Genomic DNA, 21575 nt, shown 5'->3' on the forward strand with positions numbered 1-21575 from the left:
GCAGCGCAGCAGCCTTAGACAGTGCAGCTGGGCCCCTGAGGACCCTCTGCCGGGCAGTCCACGGCCACACGGAGGCCATGCTGATTTGTCCCTCGGTTGGCTGAATGGATATCAGAGCTGTTTCTGTGCTGGAGGTAAGTCTTCTCTCCCGGGCAGCTCCTCCTCAGCTGAAACTAGCTAACCTCGTGTGACCTCACCGCGCTCAGGGCCTGTGTCTACAGGGAAGAACCAGTGCTGGGGCCTCCCATAAGCATCTTAAACTCAGCTTCTCTTGCTTCAAACTTGCTTTTCATCCTGCTTCAGGCAATGCTATGTTCAGGCCAGAAACGTGAGACCGCTCCCCACCCGGCTCTCAACCTGTGGGTCGCGACCCCTTTGGCGGTCGAATGACCCTTTCACAGGGATCGCCTAAGACCATCCTGCATATCAGATATTTACATGACGATTCATAACAGTAGCAACATTACAGTGATGAAGTAGCAACGAAAATAATTTTATGGTTGGGTCACAACATGAGGAACTGTATGTAAAGGGCCAGAAGGTTGAGAACCACTGCTCTACAGACACCCGTGGGTGCGCAACATCTTCCCTTGTGATTTTTCAGAAATGTAGTTCTGGTCCTATCTTGCAAGGCTTTCCCTAGCTTCCAGAACACTCCAATTCCTTTGTGCTGGACAGAAAGTCCTATTCGGCTCCTCCTTTCCTCTCCAGCTCATCTCTAGCCAGTCAAACCCCGGGAAACGCAATAATTAGGGGAAGCCAATCACAGAGAGAACAAAACCACATGCCCAGGAATGAGTGTGCTTGTGAATTTAAACCTGTTGCCAGGGCCCTGCTAGGGACGGGAGGGGGTGCGCTCTGGCTTCTCAGAGATGGCAGCTGCATTATGTAGGTTCCATGTCTCCCCTCTGAAGTGGAGAAAGCCTCGTCACCTCCTGCAGACAACAGGAGGTGAGACCATAGCCCAAAGCATGCTGGACAGATGCGGGGGGGATGGGGAGAGTCCTCAGGAGGAATTGTGGGAGAGGAGTCGCGTTAAATGTGAGGACCTGAACTCAGGGGCAGAGAGGGATTCTCAATGGGGCTGATTCCTCAGAGAGGGGACCCTCCAGCTGCCTTTGTCACCCTGTGGCTGTTCAACTGTTTGGCTTGGTTTCAAGGTCAGTGACAGTGTACAGCCCTACCTCTGAGGGCACCGCTATTCCTTCAAAGTGGTCACCACGGCCTTCCACGCGTGTTTCTCCCTCGCCGTCCGGCAGAGCTGGACGGGCAATGAACCTGAGAGCGGGCAGGACGCTCCGGGGGGACGTGTCTGCAGGAGAACACGGCTCTCTGGAGATTTATGACTTTGTTTTATGTTTTCATGCTTCCTGTCAACATCCCAAGCGGCTGTAGTGACCGATGGGAAGTAAGGAAGGAGGGCGGGAAAGGGGGGGGGGGATATTCCAGGTAGTGGAAATAGCACAGATTTTAAAGTCTTAAAGTGAATACGCACTTGTTTAGCAAATGTTTACTGAGCACCGACCACACCTCTCTGGCTGATTCCCAGACAAATAGAGTTCAAGGCCACATTATATGCAAGGACACTCTGAAGGCTCCTCAGTGCCTGCCCTTTCCCAACCAGGGGGCAGGAGTGACATCCTAGGAACCCCAGTTCATGCCAACCCCTTCCCAACCCGCAGTAAGGCTCCAGAAAAGCTGGGCACGTGAAGGAGGTGCGGAGACAGGACCTGTTCTTTGCTCTTTTCCGGTGCAGAATCCTGCAGGTCCCCAAGCTGCTGGCACAGCGACACACACGTTGGCCCTGCTCGTGTCTGCCTGCCTCCTCTCTCTGAGACCAGGACATTCTACCCAGAGGCCACCGAGAGCCTCTGGCAAAATAGCCAAGAAGCCCGAGAGGTCCACAGCAGGCCCTCCTCCCCATTTCCACTTTCCAAACTCCAGCCTCTCCTTTGAAATAAATGGATTCAATACAAAGGTACAAAATGGTGGAAACGCTTGTTTTTAAATGCTGATTTCATGCCCCCCTCCCCCCCAAGGCCCTCTTTTGTTCTTCGGGTAATTTTTACATCAGATGGGCAATAACAAACTCTAGGGCAGACTCACCAAAGGAAAGTGGTAATTACTAACTGTACATTTCATTTTGTTCGCTATTTTTTAACACCCAATTCTGAAAAAACGCTCCTTCTGAATGGGCTGGAAACTGGCATAAAATGATCAGCCATACAGAGACTGTTTGGCATAGAAATAGGTTTCTGACCAGCCAGCTGCAGGAAGTGTGTGCGACCTGCTTTGTGGCAGCCAGCAGCACCTAGCCACGCCTGCCTCCAGGTAAACGAACACTTCATAGGCTAAGGACGGGTTATATTTTGCTTCGCAGAAATGGACCCATCTTGTCTTGGTTGGGACTCTATTTGGGTGGTGGTATCAAAAAGTGGGCTTGGGCCCTAGCTGGTTTGGCTCAGCAGATAGAGCGTCGGCCTGCGGACTCAAGGGTCCCAGGTTCGATTCCAGTTGGGGGCATGTGCCTGGGTTGCAGGCACATCCCCAGTGGGGGGCGTGCAGGAGGCGGCTGAATCAATGTTTCTCATCAATGTTTCTCATCTCACTTGCTATCCCTCTCCCTTCCTCTCTGTAAAAAAAATCAATAAAATATTTTTTAAAAAAAAGTGGGCTTGGGCCAGCCCCCAAAGGGCAACAAGAAGGCTATCCTAAGGATTGGTTGTGGGGGGCACACGGACTCATCCCACGTTATGAAGGACTTCCTATGCACAGGCTTCAGGAGAATTCAAATGTGGGCAAGCGGTGGGTATTGGACACTCTGCATGCCTCCCAACATCCTTACAGCCCCTCCCTTACCTTTGGAGAAATTCCCTGGTTCCTGAGCCCATGCCTCCTCGAGGAAGAAGCTAGAAGCTCTCTTGCCTGGCTACCTTATTGCTAAGGTGCAGGCAGGAGATTTGGGTTTCCCCAAACAGACACGCCCACATGAGACCCTGTGGGGCAAGTGCCGTGAAGTTGGTGGCCCTTTGGAAGCCACTCGGCTGAGCAGAGCTGCAGAGTGTCTGGCTGCCAGTGACAGAGATCCCAAGCAGCATCCAAGCCCCAGACTCAGTGGGATGAACACAACTTTTGTGTCCTATTTGTGGTAGAATCTGGCTGCTGTTCTTTGCTGCTGGGCTTCAGGATTGTTCCTCTGGGCCTTTTTTGATTCCATGAGTTATCTAATAGTCAAGTTTCTTTTCTGATTGAATGGGCTAGAATGAGTTTCTGATATTTGCAACTGGGAACCCAGACCATGATCATAGCTCTGTAAGCTGCAAAGGACAGAAGCCCAAAGGAAATTTGCTGGGTTGTGGAATAACAACAATGGAAAAAAAAAAATCCAGGAGTATGTAGCTTCAGGTATGGTTAGATCCAGGGACCAGGACCAGCTACCTAATTTTCAGGGCTCATTACAACATAAAAGTGCAGGCTCCCTTTCCAAAACTTTCAAGATGATAATGGAAGAGCATTAAACCAAGAGCAGGAGCCTTCTAAACAGAGAGCCCTTTGTGACCACACAGACTGCATGCCCATCAAAGCTGGCCCTGCCTGGTGCTCAAACAATGTCACCAAAGAACCCAGAACCTCTTGGTTCTGCCAAGCCCCACCCGATCCTGTGCCTGCGCATGCACTACAATATTCCAGGGGGAAAGGCCTGTCTGGATTCATACAGTCAGTGGAGACTCACAGACCAGTTGTACCAATAGTGAGAGTTAGGGCTCCAGGCATGTTGGCCACCAGCACACTGATCAGCCCGATATGTCAACTATAGTTTTAGTTCAGGCCCTCAAAGCAGCCTTGAAATGAGGGTTGGTATGCAGGTCATTCCTAAAGGAAATGCTGCCCTGGCCGGGTAGCTCAGTTGATTAGGGTGTCATCCTGATACACCAAGGTTTCGGGTTGGATCTCCAGTCAGGGCACATAAAGAATGCAAAAATAAGTGGAACAACAAATCAATGTCTCTCTCTCTTCCTCCCTCTTCCTTTCTTTCTAAAATCAATCGAATTTTAAAAAATCAAAGGAAATGCTGCCAGGGAGACCTGTAAGAATACAGGGAGAGGATTTTGAAGACGGTGGCACAGGTAAACGCCTATATTCACCGCCTCCCACAACCACATCAAAATTACAACTAAAATACAGAACAACCATCATCCAGAACCACTGGAAAGCTGGCTGAATGGAAGTCCTACAACTAGAGGAGTAGAGAAGAAAGCACACTGACATTGGTAGGAGGGGTGGAGATGCAGAACAGGCTGGTCCGGCACCCACGTGTGCTGCTTTTTTAATCGGGAGGGAGATAGTCTCTGCAGAGGCCGCCCAGAGGAGCAAGGGGTCCCAGCCCCACACGAGACCCCCAGCCCAGGGTCCCAGAGCAGGAAAAAGAAGTCCCTACGGGCAGTAAGGACTATGGGCTGTAAAAACCAGTGCGATTGGGGCTCAGTGACACAGAGGCTGCTGGAGACCCAGCTGTTCCTCTTAAAAGGCCGGCACCACGAACTGAACTTACAAGGTCCCACTTCCTCTGGGCTCCAGCACCAGGGAGAGGCTCTGGGGACCACAGACACATACGAGGGGGAGCTGGATTGGCTGGCATCGTGGCAGGAACTCAGGGGAGGCTTTCTCCCAGATGGAGGTGCTCCAGGGATCATTGTTCCTATGCTGGGACCTCCCTGATCACAGGGCTGACTGGCAGCCATTTCTGTTTGCTCCGCCCTGGTGATTCCCTAAGACCTGGCCTCATCCAATTTACAACCCCACCCAAGCTGCCTACAGCAGCTTTTGCATATGAATGGCCTTTTCTTGCTCAGGGTAAAATCTCTCAAACAAGCTGCAGCTGGGTCAGGAAGCCCCAAACCTATCAATAAAAGCGGCGGTTCTCAACCTGTGGGTCGCGACCCCTTTGGCGGTCGAACAACCCTTTCACAGGGGTCGCCTAAGACCATCCTGCATATCAGACATTTACATTACGATTCATAACAGTAGCAACATTGCAGTTATGAAGTAGCAACGAAAGTAATTTTATGGTTGGGTCACAACATGAGGAACTGTATTTAAAGGGCCAGAAGGTTGAGAACCACTAAATAAAAGGCCCAAGACTTGGCACCAGCCTGCCTTGCTTCACAACTGGTCCTCATCTGGGCACCTCCACCAAATACAAAGAGGAGGAATTTCAGATCTCTCTGTAGCTCCTGCTGGGTGGCCCCAGGCAGTGGCTGACTTTGCACCTCCCTGGAGACCCGGGAGTCAGTGTACCCAGTGGTCAGTGTCAGACCATACCAGGTTACAATTCTACACATTCATAAGTGACAAACTCAAGAGGCACCAAAGCCCCACTAAAGCAAGTCCTGCTCCATAAGGGTGTCCCCTGCACAGCAGCTCTCCCACTGTAGTCCCAGCTGGTCCTCACAGCCAGTTGGCCTGGAGGTCAATTCCTCCCAGTGACACCAACAGCAAGTAAGTCTCAACTACAACAAGACTGTGCTCACAGCCCACAGAGGGGCGCACCTAGAGCTCTCAGCTCAGGTGACTGGGGAGGCTGAGCCACTGGGCCCTGTAGAACACCTACTACACAAGGCCACTCTACCAGCTCAAGGAGACATAGCAGCTCTACCCAATACATAGAAACAAACACAGGGAAGCAGCCAGAAGGCGGAGACAAAGAAACATGTCACAAATGAAAGAAATGGAAGAAAGCAAATTACTGGGTATAGAGTTCAAAACCATGGTCATAAGGTTACTCAAGAATCTTCTAGAGCCCTGACTGGTTTGGCTCAGTGGATAGAGCGTCGACCTGCAGACTCAAGGGTCCCAGGTTCGATTCCGGTCAAGGGCATGTACCTTGGTTGCGGGCACATATCCAGTGGGGAGTGTGCAGGAGGCAGCTGATCGATGTTTCTCTCTATCGCTCTCCCTTCCTCTCTGTAAAAAATCAATAAAATATATATTTAAAAAAAAAAAGAATCTTCTAGAAACCTCCAAAAAAATGGAAAAGAACCAGTCAGAAATTAAGCATACATTGACTAAAATAAAGAATAATACACAGAGATTTAACAGTAGAGTAGAGGATTCTGAGAATCAAATCAACAATTTGAAATATGAGGAAGCAAAAAACAAACAAACAAACAAAAAAAACCCAAAAAAACAAAAAACACCCAACCAGAAGAACAAAAAGAAAAAAGAATCCAAAAATATGAAGAGAGGGGAAGGAGCCTCTGGGACAACTTCAAGCATACCAACATTTTGCATTATGGGGGTGCCAGAAGCATATACTATAAAACTCAGATTCCCTATTTTGAAATGAATGAATTGCAGAACAGTGTCTATAAGAACTGTATGAGCTTGCTGAGTCTGTCATGGGAATGAACTTTGCACAAAGTCTGCTCATGTCTTTAGACACCTGCACTTGGTGACAGGTGACTACAGGTGGCTCTTGAGAAACGCATATCATTAGCTTCATTAGGGATCGGATCCTAGAAGAATAGGATTAAGTCTTAATCCTATTAACAATAAGATGTGAATACATTTTCATCACAGCTTTGTTGACATATAATTCCCCTGCCATGCAATGGTCCTATTGAAAGCGTACAACTCAGTCATTCTAAGTGTAGTCGCAAAGTTGTGCAACCATCACCACAATCAATTTTAGAAGATTTTCATCACTCCAAAAAGATGCCCCAGCCCGGCTGGCATGGCTCAGTGGTTGAGTGTCAACCTATGAACCAGGAGGTCACAGTTCAATTCCTGGTCAGGGCATATGCCAGGGTTGTGATCTCAATCCCTAGCAGAGTGCATGCATGAGGCAGTTGATTGATAATTTCTCTCTCTTGATTGATGTTTCTCTCTCTCTCTCCTTCTCCTTTCCTCTCTGAAATCAATAAAAAAAAATATTTTTAAAACGATGCCCTCATATCCATTAGCAGTCACTCCTCATCCCCCACCCCCAAAGCCCTAGCCCCACGCAAAAAGTAGATCAGACTGATGTTCCTAATTTCAAGAACCATCCACAAAGCCCTATGGGAAAGAGTAGCTCTGGAAAGTCGTCCATTGTACGCATGTACCTGGGAGACTCATGTCTCTGGAGTGCATTTCTGATTGGCAGGTTCAGTGAGTGGCAGATCAACAGAAAGAAAGAAAAAGGGGGAGTCTGTGACAACTCAATGGAGCCAGCCAATGAACGGCCCACTGACCGTGTCACAGCTCAGGAGAACGTGAGCGTGTGCATTCATGGCTGTCCTGAAAGGAGCACACGAGGCAGAGGTGTGACCTGTTTGCTTCCTGAGCACCAAGGGGATGTCAGGTCATGCCCTATGGGGTCCTGTAGCTCCAAATGCAAGCTGGAGGAACGCAGCACATCCCTTACACAGGGAGCTGGCCCTGCCGGTTGCCCCAATTTATGCACCATCTGTAAAAAAAGCCACCTTACCTTTCAGAAGAAGAAAAGGGCAAGGGAGTACCCAGCTAAGCATGTTAGGAAATCCTTCAGAAATAATTTGATGCTACTAAGAAGGGATGTCTGTCTGGCCATATTTTCATTCTTCCAACAGAGTCAAAGAGTGTAGAAAAAGTCACCTATGGGACCCAGGGTTAGTAAGTCAATTAAACATACACCTGCGTGCCACTTTGCTATCGGAAAGTGTGGTGTACGTGTGGCGTTAGGTCCTTTAGGTAAACACTCATTTGAAGACCTTTTCCACTGGGACGTAAGGATAAGGCCCTGAAGAGAATACATTTTTCTGAACATCACACCGGCCCCATTAGGAGAGCTCTGTGATCACGTTATTATGTGCGTTGTCTTCAAACACAGGCTTCCCGGTCTTTCTCACCCATAAGCAGAAAAAGTCCTCTCCATGCTCATTATCGGGCTCCGGGAGCCCGTTCCCTCTGATGTGCCTCCCTCCCTCACTTTGGAGCTGTACTTCCTGAGATCTGTCATTGTCACCTTTATTATAATGGAGTCTTACAATCCCACAGCTCGTGACACTCGGGGGAGGAGTATTCTGATGAGGAGGGTGGGGGTGCCCGGGGGAGACGTCTGTGATGGAAGTTTCCACAGAGGCGACACTGAAGACTGTCAGGGAGAATGGAGGACGGGTAGGGAGGTGGGCACTTCGCCACCCAATTTCACTCCCCTGGTCTCATGTAAGAAAAACGCCAGGAAGGCCGAGGAGAGCATCCATGAAAGGGGGTCTTGGGTTATTCCCATGGCTGCGAGCAGGACTATTCTCTGCCCAGGCAAAGCCAACGGAGTCTGGTACACAGAGGGGGAGTGGAGTAAACAGGTCGAGGTGCTGATGCATTCTCTTCATATCACATGTGGGCAAAAGGAGCTTAAAACTGCGGTGGGCAAGAGGAGTGACGTCCTTTCTCACACCCAGCAGGGCCTCCGAGGGAACCTTAGGACCGTGAGCCAGGCCAATTGAACGTGGTGGCCTTCTTTCAGTCTACTCGCAAAAAGAAGGCCAGAGATCCGGGAGCCCGAGTCGCCCACACGAGAGGGTAGAACTGGCCTAGGATGTCATAAAAGGCACCAGAAGTACAAAAGCAGTATTTTTAGAGGCACCCCTAAGAGATGACCCAATGGATAGGCAGCAACAAATCAGAAAAGATTTAACTCTTCCAGGCTGCCTGCTTTGGCCAAAACAACAGAATTTAATCAAGTTCATGACTAATTTTCATGACAGTTCTATAGATGAGTATAGCTCAGGCCTACATATCTAATCTATCTATCATTCATTCCTCTGTTATTTTGATATATTTCTCCATAAGAGTGAACAACCGTCAAGAAAAAAATGAACTTAAAATATCTACAGCAATGTGCTCAGGCGCAGAAGAACCCCACAGATTTGTAAAATTTTTTGTGGCCCTCTTAATCTTTTTCATGGCTCTCTGAACCTGTAATTAAAAGCATGCTGCCAATCTTAGGAGGGATTGGGTTCAATGCCAGGTGAAAATGGCGCACAAGTTGCCCTGCCATTTTGAACAGAACAAAAGAAAACAATTAAGAGTTATGGGAAAGAACGAACATATGCACTTTTCGTTGAGATAAAATATGAGCTCAGTAAAGAAAAAAAAGAGACAGGGAGCTATTGCAGATAGAGAAAGGCTGTAAAGCAGGAAACTTTCCTGCTAATGGCGTAGTAAAGGCCAAGTTAAGAGGAAAGCCAAGAGACCCATAATCATTTGCAAGAGGAAATAGGTTGGGGCAGCGAAATAGGACACCTTGCTCTAAGTAACCCAAGGGCAGTTTCAGAGAGGTGGGTGACTCCAGGAGAGTCCACAGCACAGAAAAAGCACAGGAAGGTAAAAGGTGATGAGCACCCAACTGGAATAAGTTCCAAGTGGATTAAAGGTATGAACCTAAAACATTTTAAAGTGTTATTAGGAAACATGGAATTCTTCTTTTATGACTTAGAATGGAGGAGAGCATTTCTTAGCATGGCTCAAAACGCAGAAGAGGCCAAAGGAAAGATTGATTAATTTATCTACATAAAAATAAACACTGTGTGGCAAAGAAGGAGGAGGAAGAGGAGGAGGAAGGAGGGAATGGGAATGAGAAGGGAGAGGAGGAGAAAAAAGAAGTAAGCCCTGACTGGTTGGCTCAGTGGATAGAACATTGGCCTGTGGACTGAAGGGTCCCAGGTTCGATTCTGGTCAAGGGCATGTACCTTGGTTGCGGGCACATCCCCAGTGGGGTGTGTGCAGGAGGCAGTTGATGGATGTTTCGAACTCTCTATCCCTCTCCCTTCCTCTCTGTAAAAAATCAATAAGATATTTTTTAAAAAGAAGTAAAAAAAATTTTTTTTTAAATAAAAAAGACAAACAACAAGCTGGAAAAAAAAATATTCCTATTACTGACAAAGCGCTAATCTTACCCTTATAGAGAAATTTTATAGAAACTGAAAAGACCAAAAGGCAAAAAATATGACCCTTGGTTCACAGAAATAGAAATCAAAATATCTCAGAGGTATGAAAATGTGCTCAGCCTCATACATAAGAAAAATGCAAACTCAAATTACACTGAGATATTAGTTATGAAATCCCAAAAGTTTGATGATAGACGGTAAGGTTTTTCTCCCAGAAGCAGAACTGAGACAAATATTTTAGTGTAAGTCATTTATTTGGGAGGTAATCATAGGAAACATCAGTAGGGAAGTGAGGAGGAACGGGAACGAAGTTATGACAGGGCATGTTACCCAGGCAATTGGCGGTGTCGGGCACCTGGGTCTCAGTCAGGGACTATGGAGACAGCATACAGCATACTTCAGCTCTCTCTCTCAGGGTGAGAAAGCTGGGCTATTGTATTTACCCACCAACCCCCTGACCATCACTGGTTGATGGCTGCCTGTGGGCATTAACTTTTAGGCATTTCTGCCCTCTCCATCCCCCATGCTCACACACAGGCTAAACCTGCTTCCTGAAGCCAGAATAAGGCTCTGGGCAGACAGCTGCAGCTGACTGGGTCTAGGGTGTTGGTGGGGCACAGCAGCTTGCCCACACCCTCCATTGATGGCACTGCCAGGAACAGGCACTCTCATACACTGCTGTGAGAACGGACACTGTTACAACACCTTTGGCAACTGGGATTGCCAAGCTATTGGCAATCTGACAACATCTAATACTGAGTCTTTTCTCCTGGTGCATATACCCTTTGACTCAGCAGTCCCACTTCCGGGAATTTATCCTAGAGCAGTGGTTCTCAACCTTCCTAATGCCGCGACCCTTTAATACAGTTCCTCATGTTGTGGTGACCCCCAATTTCATTGTTACAAATTGAACATAATTAAAGCATAGTGATTCATCACAAAAAACAATATGTAATTATATACGTGTTTTCCGATGGTCTTAGGCGACCCCTGTGAAAGGGTCGTTCGACCCCCAAAGGGGTCGCGACCCACAGGTTGAGAACCCCTGTCCTAGGGTACAGATTTGCACATGTCGTAAATGATACAGGTGCAAGATAATTCACAAAGTCCTACTGATTATGACAAATACTTGAAACAACCTAATATTCACCAATGAGAATGAGCTGGTTAAATAAATTAAGGAGATATATATATATATATTATATATATATAATATTACTTAATTCAATATATTGCTGTAATACATTACTTAATTCAAAAATTAAATTTAGAAATGCTGATGGATATCTGAGGGCATGGAATTATGAGGTACTTTTTCATTGTGATATATTTCTGACTTGTTTGAATGTTTTACGTGGTGCATGTATAGCTTTGCAATATGAAAAAAAAAAAATAGTAGTGAAATAATGACCAAATACAAACTAGGGAGACAGATAAACAGTTGAAAGTAATCAGAATGGCCTGGCTGGCGTGGCTCAGTGGTTGAGCGTCGACCTATGAACCAGAAGGTCACATATGCCTGGGTTGCAGCCTCTATCCCCAGTGTGGGGCGTGCAGAAGGCGGCTGATTGATGATTCTCATCATTGATGTTTCTGTCCCTCTCCCTCTGCCTTCCTCTCTGAAATCAATATAATATATATATTTTTATATAAAAAAATAATCAGAATGGAAGGTTTACTGGACCAGGTGTTGAGCTGTAAGCAATAGAAAAATAACTGGCTAGTTGAGGCCAGAAAAGAATTTGACGGGTGGATAGTTCACAAAATCACCCAGAAGATAGAAGCAATGGGCTCCTAATAAAGGTAGAAGCTCAAGGAGGCGAGGCAGTGATACCCACAAACCCACCCAACAAGGACACTGTTGCCGTCACCCTCCTTGGACCTGCTTCCCTCTGCTGTCTGCAGGGCACAAGAAGTCAGACCACAAGTTTCAAAGGAGGCACCAAGAGATGGCAGCTTTTAGACATCAGGGTAAGGTGTGAGGCCCGTCACCAGGCAGACATGTCAAAGCAGATAGCCCAGAACTGGGCAAGTGAGGACATCTCAGAGACTGAGCTTGGAGGCAGAGCCCTCCACCACACCCCACCAAGGGAGCAGCCGGCAGAGCGTTCCAGCAGGGGGGCTGCCCAGGAACCCACAAAAAATGTCCATGACATTGGCTAGACCCAGACAGCAAAAGCCAGTTTGTGACCATAACCAGTCTGTAAAGAAATGCTCCATTCCTCTTACCTTTCCTCATGGCTCCAAAGGGTCAAAGATAGCAGCGGGAGGGTGGTGGGGGGCGCGGGGGCGGGGGGGGGGGGCGGCGGGGAGAGGGAGTATGTGAGAGGAAGGAGTCAACCTGCCCTCTTCAAAGCTCTACCTGGGATGGGAGGAGAATTTAGCTTCAGCTGAAGCTAGAAGTGTGGCTTAATAAACAGACACCATATACTGTGACTTAACGACCACAGGGCTTTGTTAGCTGACATAGACCAGGAAGGCCCTGAGCATTCACTTCATGTGGCACCCAGGGCAGGCCCACCCCATGGAGGAGGCTTAAGGGGGTGCTCAGGGTGGAGTGGACAAAAGTCAAGCTGCCTTTAAGATTACCCGTTGCAAGTCCAGTGAAGGGACAGTGCACAGAGAGTGGACATTACTGCTACAGTCCCTGAAATAATGAAGTCTGTTTGGGCTTTTTTTGTGTCATCTGCTCCAGTTTCAAACCCCCACAGAGGAGCATCTGATTGGCTAAACTGAGACTTCATGCCCACGCTCCAGCGGCCACGGTCCATGTTGTCCACAGTACTCTGCCTGATGAATTCACGCGAGTTAGGAAAAGGGTTTGAAAGTGCATAGACAAAAACAAGACAGGTGCACTGCAATGGGAGATTGTACCTTCACTTCTAATGGGTACTGCACTGTGCTAGGTGTGTGTGGGGGTGTGTGTGTGGGGGGGGGGCAGAGAGGGTCAGGGACTCCAAGAAGATTCCAAGGATTCCAAGAAGAGTAACACAGTCCCACTATTATAGCAACTACAACAGGAACCTATCTCATTGTTATCTAGAACCTTACCGTTCACAAAGCTCTTTCATGTCTATTTCATTTGATCTTGACAACAACACAGTGGGATGGCTCTCCAGCATCCGCCCTGGCGCCTGGCATGTAGTAGGTATTTGGTAAATGTTGTTAAATGGAGGAACAAGTGAAGGGGTGAATGGGTGAGAAGGAATTAAATCCACTGGTGAGAGCACAGGCTTTGCAGTGGGCCCGTTCAGCACTGCCCAGGGGCACTGACTGGGATGACGGTTCGTTATCTGTGCGCTGTGCAATATGGTAGCCAGGTAGTGCTACCCAGGCTGGAAATATGCTAATGAGACTGAGGGGTGGAATTTTCATTTCCTTTCATTTTAATTCTCTTACATTTGAATAGCCACAGGCTGCTAATGGCTAACGCCCTGGATAGCATCAGTCTAGAGTTCAAATTCCAGCTGATAACCAGAGTAAACTCCTTAATCTCCCCAGATGTGACCTGGGGGAAAATACTTTACTGGTTGTGATGGTTAAACGAGGTCTCACGTGTGAAAGGTGAAGTTCACTGGGATCATTGTAACCCCCCTGGCCACTGCTGTTACTGCCACTGCAAAGGGGGGGGGGGTGGTGCGGAGACCAGGAGGCGGTGAGGTTTGCTCCTCCTGCTTTGTGACTGCAGTGGCTTTCTCACCAGATGCCCCATACAGGCACTGAGGATCGTCTGCGCCCTGAGAAGTGAGTCTTCCGCCTACGTGTGTGATTAGTATTCAAATTCATGTAAATTCCACCGGGATTAATAAAAACATACATTTGTTTAAAAGCATTGCTGGCTTTAGAGCAGCTTTTGGTCATTATGAGGATTCCTAATCAACAGACACTGAAAGTACAGCTATTGTCCTGTGAGGTATCTCAGGATCTCCTGACCCTGAAAAGGTATCCTCACCCACTGCTGAAAATGCGAACATCTCTTTGTTAGAACAAAATCAAAGAAAGGGAAGACGAGGGGTACAAAACACACAAAAGAGTTAACTATCAAGAGAAAATGGTGATGCAAGAGACTCTGTCAACCAGGAGAGATTCTAGGGACATTTGCTAGAAACACGAATGGTGGCCTGTTGTTTTGTTTTGTTTTGTTTGTGTTTGTGTGTTGTTGTTATTGTTGTTGTTGTTTTTTGTTTTTTGTGTTTTGTTTTGTTTTTTTACCAAAAAGGGGTTTCTTTAAAGTCAGTTAATAGAAAAGACCAATGTGTAATTCACTAAAGGATTCTGCAACAATCAGCAACTATCAGAAATAAAGCTGAGTTTAGTTTTAAAAAACGAATCGCACACATGCAGAAAGGGTGAGACAATGCTTGAAAACAGATCCCGTAAAAGACGTCAGGATTTTAGAAGCGCAGTCCTGAGTGGAGAGACTATCACCAAAAGGTGCCCGCGAGGACCCCCTGGGAGGAGGAAAGAAAATATTACAACTCCTATATGGACTTTTTATCTTAAAAAAGAAGCCATGCTTCGTAGATATTTAATATGTGCATGGACAGAAGTACATGGATTTCATTTAAATAAATATTCATCTACAGGGCACATGCTCAAAACTGCATCAAATGACGGCATCATTTAAAAGCTTTAGAATTTTTTGGTTGTTGTTATGAAGACAAACAGCTCAGGATAAACCTGCAGTACGATGTGATTACTAAAAACAAGCCGACAATGGAATCGTCGTAGCTGTATCAGTTCGCTTTTCCTATGTAATAAGCCACCCCAAAACAAGCTGGCTCACAACCACGGTTTTTTACTGTTTAGAATCTGCACAGTGTCGCTTGTGCTGGCAACCTAAGAAAACGAAGTCGTGGGAGGAAGGCTCCAAAGAACCCGGTCCCTGTGCTACGCAAAGAGAACATTTGTAGGAAAGAGGAATGGGCGTTAGACATTTACTACCTTGATCCCTTACAGCTCAGGTTCTAACACAACTTACAGTGGCCAGAAAAAAATAGTTTGAATAGACAATCCCTTGAAGCCAGAGAAATGAAAGCACTTTTTCCTTTTCCCTACCTGATTTTGTAATGACAGAGCTCCATGATTTCAGAGTTCCATTTGTGTGGAACGACAGTTGGCTGACAGACAGATTGCTGCAAAATCCCAGAGACGTGTATGTTCCATACTTGTCCGCTTTTCTCATTTTTATCAAAGGATCGGCTAGTTCTTTTTCCTCCTTTTAAAGGACAAACAATATGGTCTTTGTTCTTTTTTCTCCCCACCCCTCCCAATTCAAATTCTATCATGTAAGTTCAAAATATGAGCAGATTTGAACATGGATTATGAAGAGAGAGCTGTAGTGTAAACAAAAGGAAAACGAGTGAGGTGCATGTCCGTCACTGCAGGAGATGTGGGGTGACAGATGTGCGGTTACCCCTGCATAGAGAACGGAGGTGGCTCAGAGCACTGCTGTCCCCCGGAAAGAATTATATGAAATAAAATATATTTCGAAGAAAACCCATGCAAATGCAGTGTCCCTTCTGGGTAGAGCTGCAACAGTGTTCTGTTTGAATAATTTTATACCTTCTCCCAGAACGAAAATTTTTGCAAAGTTAAATCAAAATCCCTGCATTGCACAAGAAACATCCAATTTACTATAAGATTTAGAATGAAAACTTAAGATCACACATACAATCAATTTTAATAACGAATAACCTTGAAAATGATGCAATTTCTATTTCCTAGCTGTTTAACAAACAACCGATTAAGGCTGCAATGAACACAAAACTGTCATATCCTTCAGTGGCATTCCTGGGAGAAAAAAATCAGAAATGATGATGTCCTTACTCTAAGAGAATTTTGAGTCAAGTAGTTTTTTAAAAAAATTCAATCTGTAAGTTCCTCCACTTTTCTGGACCCAAAGTTACTTTTTGCTGAGTGGAGCAAAATAGAAAATGGACATTTGCTTCTGGCACTGTGACCTTCTCCAGGCCCTTGTCCGAGCTGCCCTGGTGCACACCCCTGGTGATGCAGCCAGTAACATTCTCCATCAACACTCAGCGCGACAGCACGAGAGAGTGAAAATCTCTCTCTTTCGCACCAAGGAAGACTGCCACACTACAGACACATCTCCCTCTTCTGTGAGATGGACGATTTAAAAAAATATATATATATATTAATTCAGATGGGCAACTGCTCAACACTGTTATTTTTCTTCCAGCGATACACATAAATACATCTAATTTTTGTTTTAAAACCAACAGAGCTTGCAAATATGATAAACCACCTCTCTATTTTCTAAAAGAAATCTATAGCGGGTCCATCTGTTTTCCAAGACTTAGCACGAAACCTCCATTTGTTTCAAAATGTCACACCCGCCACCTCTGTGCATACACACCCATACACATCCACTGGTGTCTCCGCCATTTGAGATACGTTGGTGGGGATTGGGGGGAAGGGGCTGGGAGGATTTATTTTGTTTCAATAGGCATGCATACTATTTACTGAACAAGACATTTTGCTCTGGATTTTGCTTTTGTATGTGGGGGTGGGGGGGTCCTAATTGTATTTATACTTTCATGGCATGGGTGACTCAGTTCACAGCAGAGGCACCTGCAGCAAATTAATCTGTTGTAGCACATTAATTATCTCATAGCCTCTATTTAGGCTGCAGCTGTTGCTATTATGTTAATGATATTTTTTATCACCACTGTATACAACAGGTTATGGCCATAATAGAAATATCTCCCTTTTTGGCTGCTCCCCTCCCCAACCCCCCACGTTCCCATTTGTCTATGTGAGAAGGGAAGACGGAAAGAAATTTAGGCAAACGAAGCACCAAAGCGCACTATAATTTTCTATCTCTGAACCGATTTGTAAGAGAATGGGTGAGTGAAATTAGCAAAGAATCGCCCCACACAAAGATGGCGCGTGCAGAATTTGTGAAAGCGGAAAAAAGGCGACCAAGGAGAAGCATGAGGGACGAGACACCGCATTGCTGGGGTGGTGAGTGTTCGGATGGGGGCGGCGGGGAATGCTGCAGTTGCCATGAAATAATAAGGTGGGGGAAAAAGGCATACAAAGAGTAGGTTTTTCATTGTTTGTAAAATATAAACACAGATGAATTCTGTCTTTGGTTTGTTCATGCTTTTCACTCTGCACAGCAGGGATGTTCTTAAGAAGTTGCCCTCTGCGAAATTTCACTAAATGGGAACCGTGGACCCTGCATGATGGGATTATAATCACACCAGCCACTCCTTTTACATAATTTTTTGTTTAAGATCCAGTAAGGCTCCCTGTTTTTAATATATAGAGAGCAACAGACATGCCTATGTTGATAAACTGAGGGTGTGCATCCCTAGAGCCTAGTGCCAGCAAAGACAAAAAACAAAAAAAAACAAAACAAAAAACAACAAAACAAAACCACCACCGGTGATATCACATCTACAAATCTCAATGGATTCAAAAACAATATGAAAATTTTGAGCTGACAAGAACATGTCTGCTGCCCGCGGTCCCTGCACTGGCTCACCATGTTGCCTATTAACCGAAAGATCAAAAATTATCGATTTCATGGCGCTTCGTGCTCTGGAAAGAAAGGCTACTTTAAAATTTGCATTGTGTAAGAAATGAGTTAAAAGAACCTTTTTTTTTTTTCCTTTCCTGAACACTTTGGAATGTGAAAATGGCTTGTTTTAATCTTATTCACGATTTACTATAATTCCATTATTTTTAGCAGCTGGAGTCCAGAAATGATTTTTTTTCGATGAATTTTAGGATTTTGCCGCAGTATACATCTGCAGTCCCAGAATCCTCGGGTAAGTTAATCCTTCTTGTGATGGGAAACGCCTTTAACCTTCTGGTGAATGAAATATCTGCAACCATTTTGAAATTTTTAATAGAGAGGGTGTGTGTGTGTGTGTGTGTGTGTGTGTGTGTGTGTGTGTGTGTGTGTTGGAGGGGTACGTCTGCACGGCATCATTTCTTAGCAATGCAGCGGTATCAGTTTCAGTTCTTAGAGACACTGAGAAACATACACCTTTGTGTATGTTTGAATATCACGGATGATGTCCCCATTCTTCTCCTTCACACTTTCTGTGGCAGCCATTAACGGGTACTGTAGTATGGCAAACTGTTGTGTCAAATCAGTGAAGGCCTGGAGGACACGCAACCCCGATGAGGAAGACGGACGCTGCTGCAACTGAAGCGGCCATGAGTGTCCCTACCACGGCTGCTGCCACGGCCACCACCATGGCCATCGCCTCCCACCACCTTCGCCGCCCCTCCCTCGCCCTGCAGCTCACACCAGATGCGAGCCCACCGCGGTGGCTCTCCGCCGCCGAATTTGCCCAGTGGGTTCCTAGATTGCTTGTGTGTGCGAGAATAGCCAACCATGTAGTCGGACGAGAGGTATTTACAACTCCTTAGCCTGTTCGGCTGGAGAGAAATCAAAAGATAACACCGAAGCCTGAGATGATGTATTGCAGATCAAAAGTTCCAACCCATAAATAGCCCACTTGGTGAACTGCTAAATGCAAAGCGGATCCTGATTATTGTCCAGTGTCTGCAGGCTGTCAAAAGAAGTATATTTAACTGGCGTTCTGAGAGAGTCGGGGTTTATTGTTTATAAATGCATGGAGTAATTACTTCGTCTTACCTTTCTGCTGGGAGAGGAGTCTTCCCAAGGAGATTCGACTATAGCGTCCAGAGGAGACCACACCCTCCTTGCCCTGTTCTCTATTTGTTTACTTTCAAGTAGGGCTGAATAACAATTACAATTATACAGTAATTTAAGGGACCTAATTAAAAGGAGCCAGTCAGCCCTGGCCTGGGGGCTCAGTTGGTTGGAGCATCATCCAGCACACCACAAAGGTTGTGGGTTCGACTCCTGGTCAGGGCTCATGCTTAGGTTTTGGGTTTGATCCCTGGTCCCGGTGCAACCGATCAGATGTTTCTCTCCGTCTCTCTCTCTCACTCTTCCTCTCCTCTCTCTCTCTCCCTTTCCCTCCCTCTCTCTAAACCTATCCTCCAGGGAGGATTAAAGAAAAAGAAAAAAGGAGCCAGTCATCCATTTTCTTCTCTCTATAGGAAGCTCACTGTCTTAGTGTTCAATAAATGTTTCATGAATAGATTTAAGAGTTAACTATGCAAAAAAAAAAGTGAATGGGCCTTCTTTAAAGTGCTGCTGGCTGGATTAACGTTTCTGTCTAAAATGCAAAAACCATCTGGGCATTTCTTTGCCTAAAGGTCATTTGAACGCGTGTGTTTTGGAGAAGGGACACTTTTCCCTCAGTTCTGTGTAGACGCCGCTTGATGTGCCAGTGGTCTGATAGCATGATAGTAATACTTCCTCTGCTCAAATAGCTGGAGACACTTTTGGTTTCTAGGAATAAAGCCTGAAATTAAGTCCTTTGCATTTTCACAAAATGGATTAACTTATATCAAACCTAAGTTTGATATAAGGAAAAGGCGTAGAAGGATAACCAAATATTTTTTATGAAATGCATTGCCCAAGGCCAATTTTTAAGAATATTTTTTACAAAATCTCTTATTTCACAAACTCATCAGGTATTTTGATGTTCGTATTTTTCATTAGTTTAATGACAGTAATTGCCTTCATTTCACAGAAGTTATTCATCTCATATTTTTGGTAAGACAATTAGAACAATTTCTCTTTTTTGAGAGAAAGAAATAAAAATTCTGAACAATTTGTTTAATTCAACTAATTTATTGTAATGCTAGTCACTCAGTAATTCTTCAGTGCAGTTAAATTTGATGGGAAATCAGCTTGCTGCATTGTTGCAAATTTTACATTTCCCTTAGTGTGTGTTTGCTTAAAGTATTACTAGGGATTTAAAATTCTTCATTCTAAATCTAGATTAAGATATCTAAATCACAGAGAAATGTTTCAATTATTTTGGCACCTAATGAGAAATACAAATATGGAAATTTTCATTCTGTAGATGTTCTAACAATGTAAATATTTCTTAACCAGCCTTAACAGTGTTTCTTATTTAGCCAAGAGGAAAAACAAAAAGCAAAAAACAAAAACAAAAACAAATCCCCCAAACCAAGAAAACCCTAACAGACACAAAAACTGAACACAGAAAAAGGGAACCTCCGTACCAAACAATCTTCGAATATTGATTAATCAAACATCTGATTTTAAACATATGACTTTAATAAAATCAGTGGTATATTCCTTAATTCTGTGTACAAGAATTAAAATGAAGGGTCTGGACCTGGGAATATTACTTACACTTTTGAAAACATTTATATTAGAAATACTCCTTTGATGAAATGGCTTTTCTGCTCGATCTGTCTGAATTATGACTAGCTGAGTTAACCACAACCACCGGCCACACTTCCAAAGAATCACTAGCGAAGATACAAAAGCGAAAACCACTCCAGACAATGGACCTCATGGAACATCATCTTAGTGTGTGGACTTCCTTCCACGGCAGAGACTCACGTGTGCTGTGGTGATAGGCAGCAGTAGACATTGCCACTGTATATAATAAAATATCTTTAAGATGAGAAAAAAGAATTATTTAAATTATTTAATAATTTTAAAATAATTACACAATTATTTAATTATTTAAAGAGCATTAGCTAAGCCTAAACCTAGGTATCTACTCCATGAATGAATGAGTCGGTTTCCTGCCTGTCCCTATGTATGAAGACCTATTGTTAGCATGCATTAATGACAGGGGTAAAAGCCTCAAGGTAACTTTCACCCTTGCTTTTTGTACTCTCTCCCTTGTTTTGGAGGAAAAAAAAAAAAAAACAAGCAAAAAAACAACAGACTAGAGAAAGTGAATCAATAATAGTTTCAGCTTTGACAAATGCCAATCTTGCTGGATTACAATGAAGACATTTCCAAGGGACAAGAAGACCCAACCTCGGCCTATTAAAACGAATTAGAAAATGTTTTTTGAAGAATAGAAAATTAGTTTTTTTTTAAAAAATTAGAAGCTGCCTAATCGCTAGCTCCTTCCACAAACAACATACTTGGATTTCTCAAAAAAATGCACCTCCTCCAAAGAAAAATCCCCCTCCCCCCCCACCAAAAAAATCTGTTGATTCTTAGCACAGTGGCACCTGATAAAAATGGAATCTACAAGAATTAACCCAACTGGCAGGGCTCTAGAGCTCATCGGCTTCCACCGCTCATTCAGTCGCAGGAGGTCTGTCCTGCTAAGGACTTGTTGAATTGCGGGCTGAGCGCCCATTCTGAGCAGAGTTCACAGCCTTGGGGATGGGGACCGCGGGCGGTGCGACCGCGGGTGCACTTCCAGACGCAGGATGAGCACCCAGCTGGGATGCGGGACCCACGATCCGGACCGTGGGGGGTGGGGCTGGGGGGTGAGGGGTGGGTGCAGCTCGGCAGAGCCACGTCCTGCAGCGAGTGTGTGGCCCAGACCGCAGCGGCCACGGAAGCCCTAACCCGCCCGAGTCCCCGCGACCCGCAGCGCCAGGAGCCGGGCGGGCCGCGCATTTCCGCGTCCTCCCAGGACTTGGGGCGCCCCCCCGCGCGGGCCCTCCGACGATCGGGGCCGAGATGTGGCCTCCCGCGGGCTGCGGCCAGCGCGCAGCGAGCCCCGCGTCCGCTCTCACGGTCGAGGCACGCGCAGGGCCGGGGCGTCGGGGTCGGGACAGTGGCGGATCTCGGAGGCCCCCTCCCCG

General features: G+C 45.7%; 1 long non-coding RNA gene across 1 annotated transcript; it reads left to right on the forward strand.

The window, feature by feature from the left end:
* Positions 1–16826: 16826 nt before the first annotated feature.
* LOC308529461 lies at positions 16827–18164 on the forward strand. The gene is made up of 3 exons (XR_013996771.1): positions 16827–16895; positions 17667–17707; positions 17994–18164. It is a non-coding gene; the product is annotated as an uncharacterized lncRNA (long non-coding RNA).
* The last annotated feature ends 3411 nt before the right edge of the window (positions 18165–21575 follow it).

Source organism: Myotis nattereri (genome assembly GCF_964212035.1).
Source record: "Myotis nattereri genome assembly, chromosome: 14".
Classification (NCBI taxonomy): domain Eukaryota; kingdom Metazoa; phylum Chordata; class Mammalia; order Chiroptera; family Vespertilionidae; genus Myotis; species Myotis nattereri.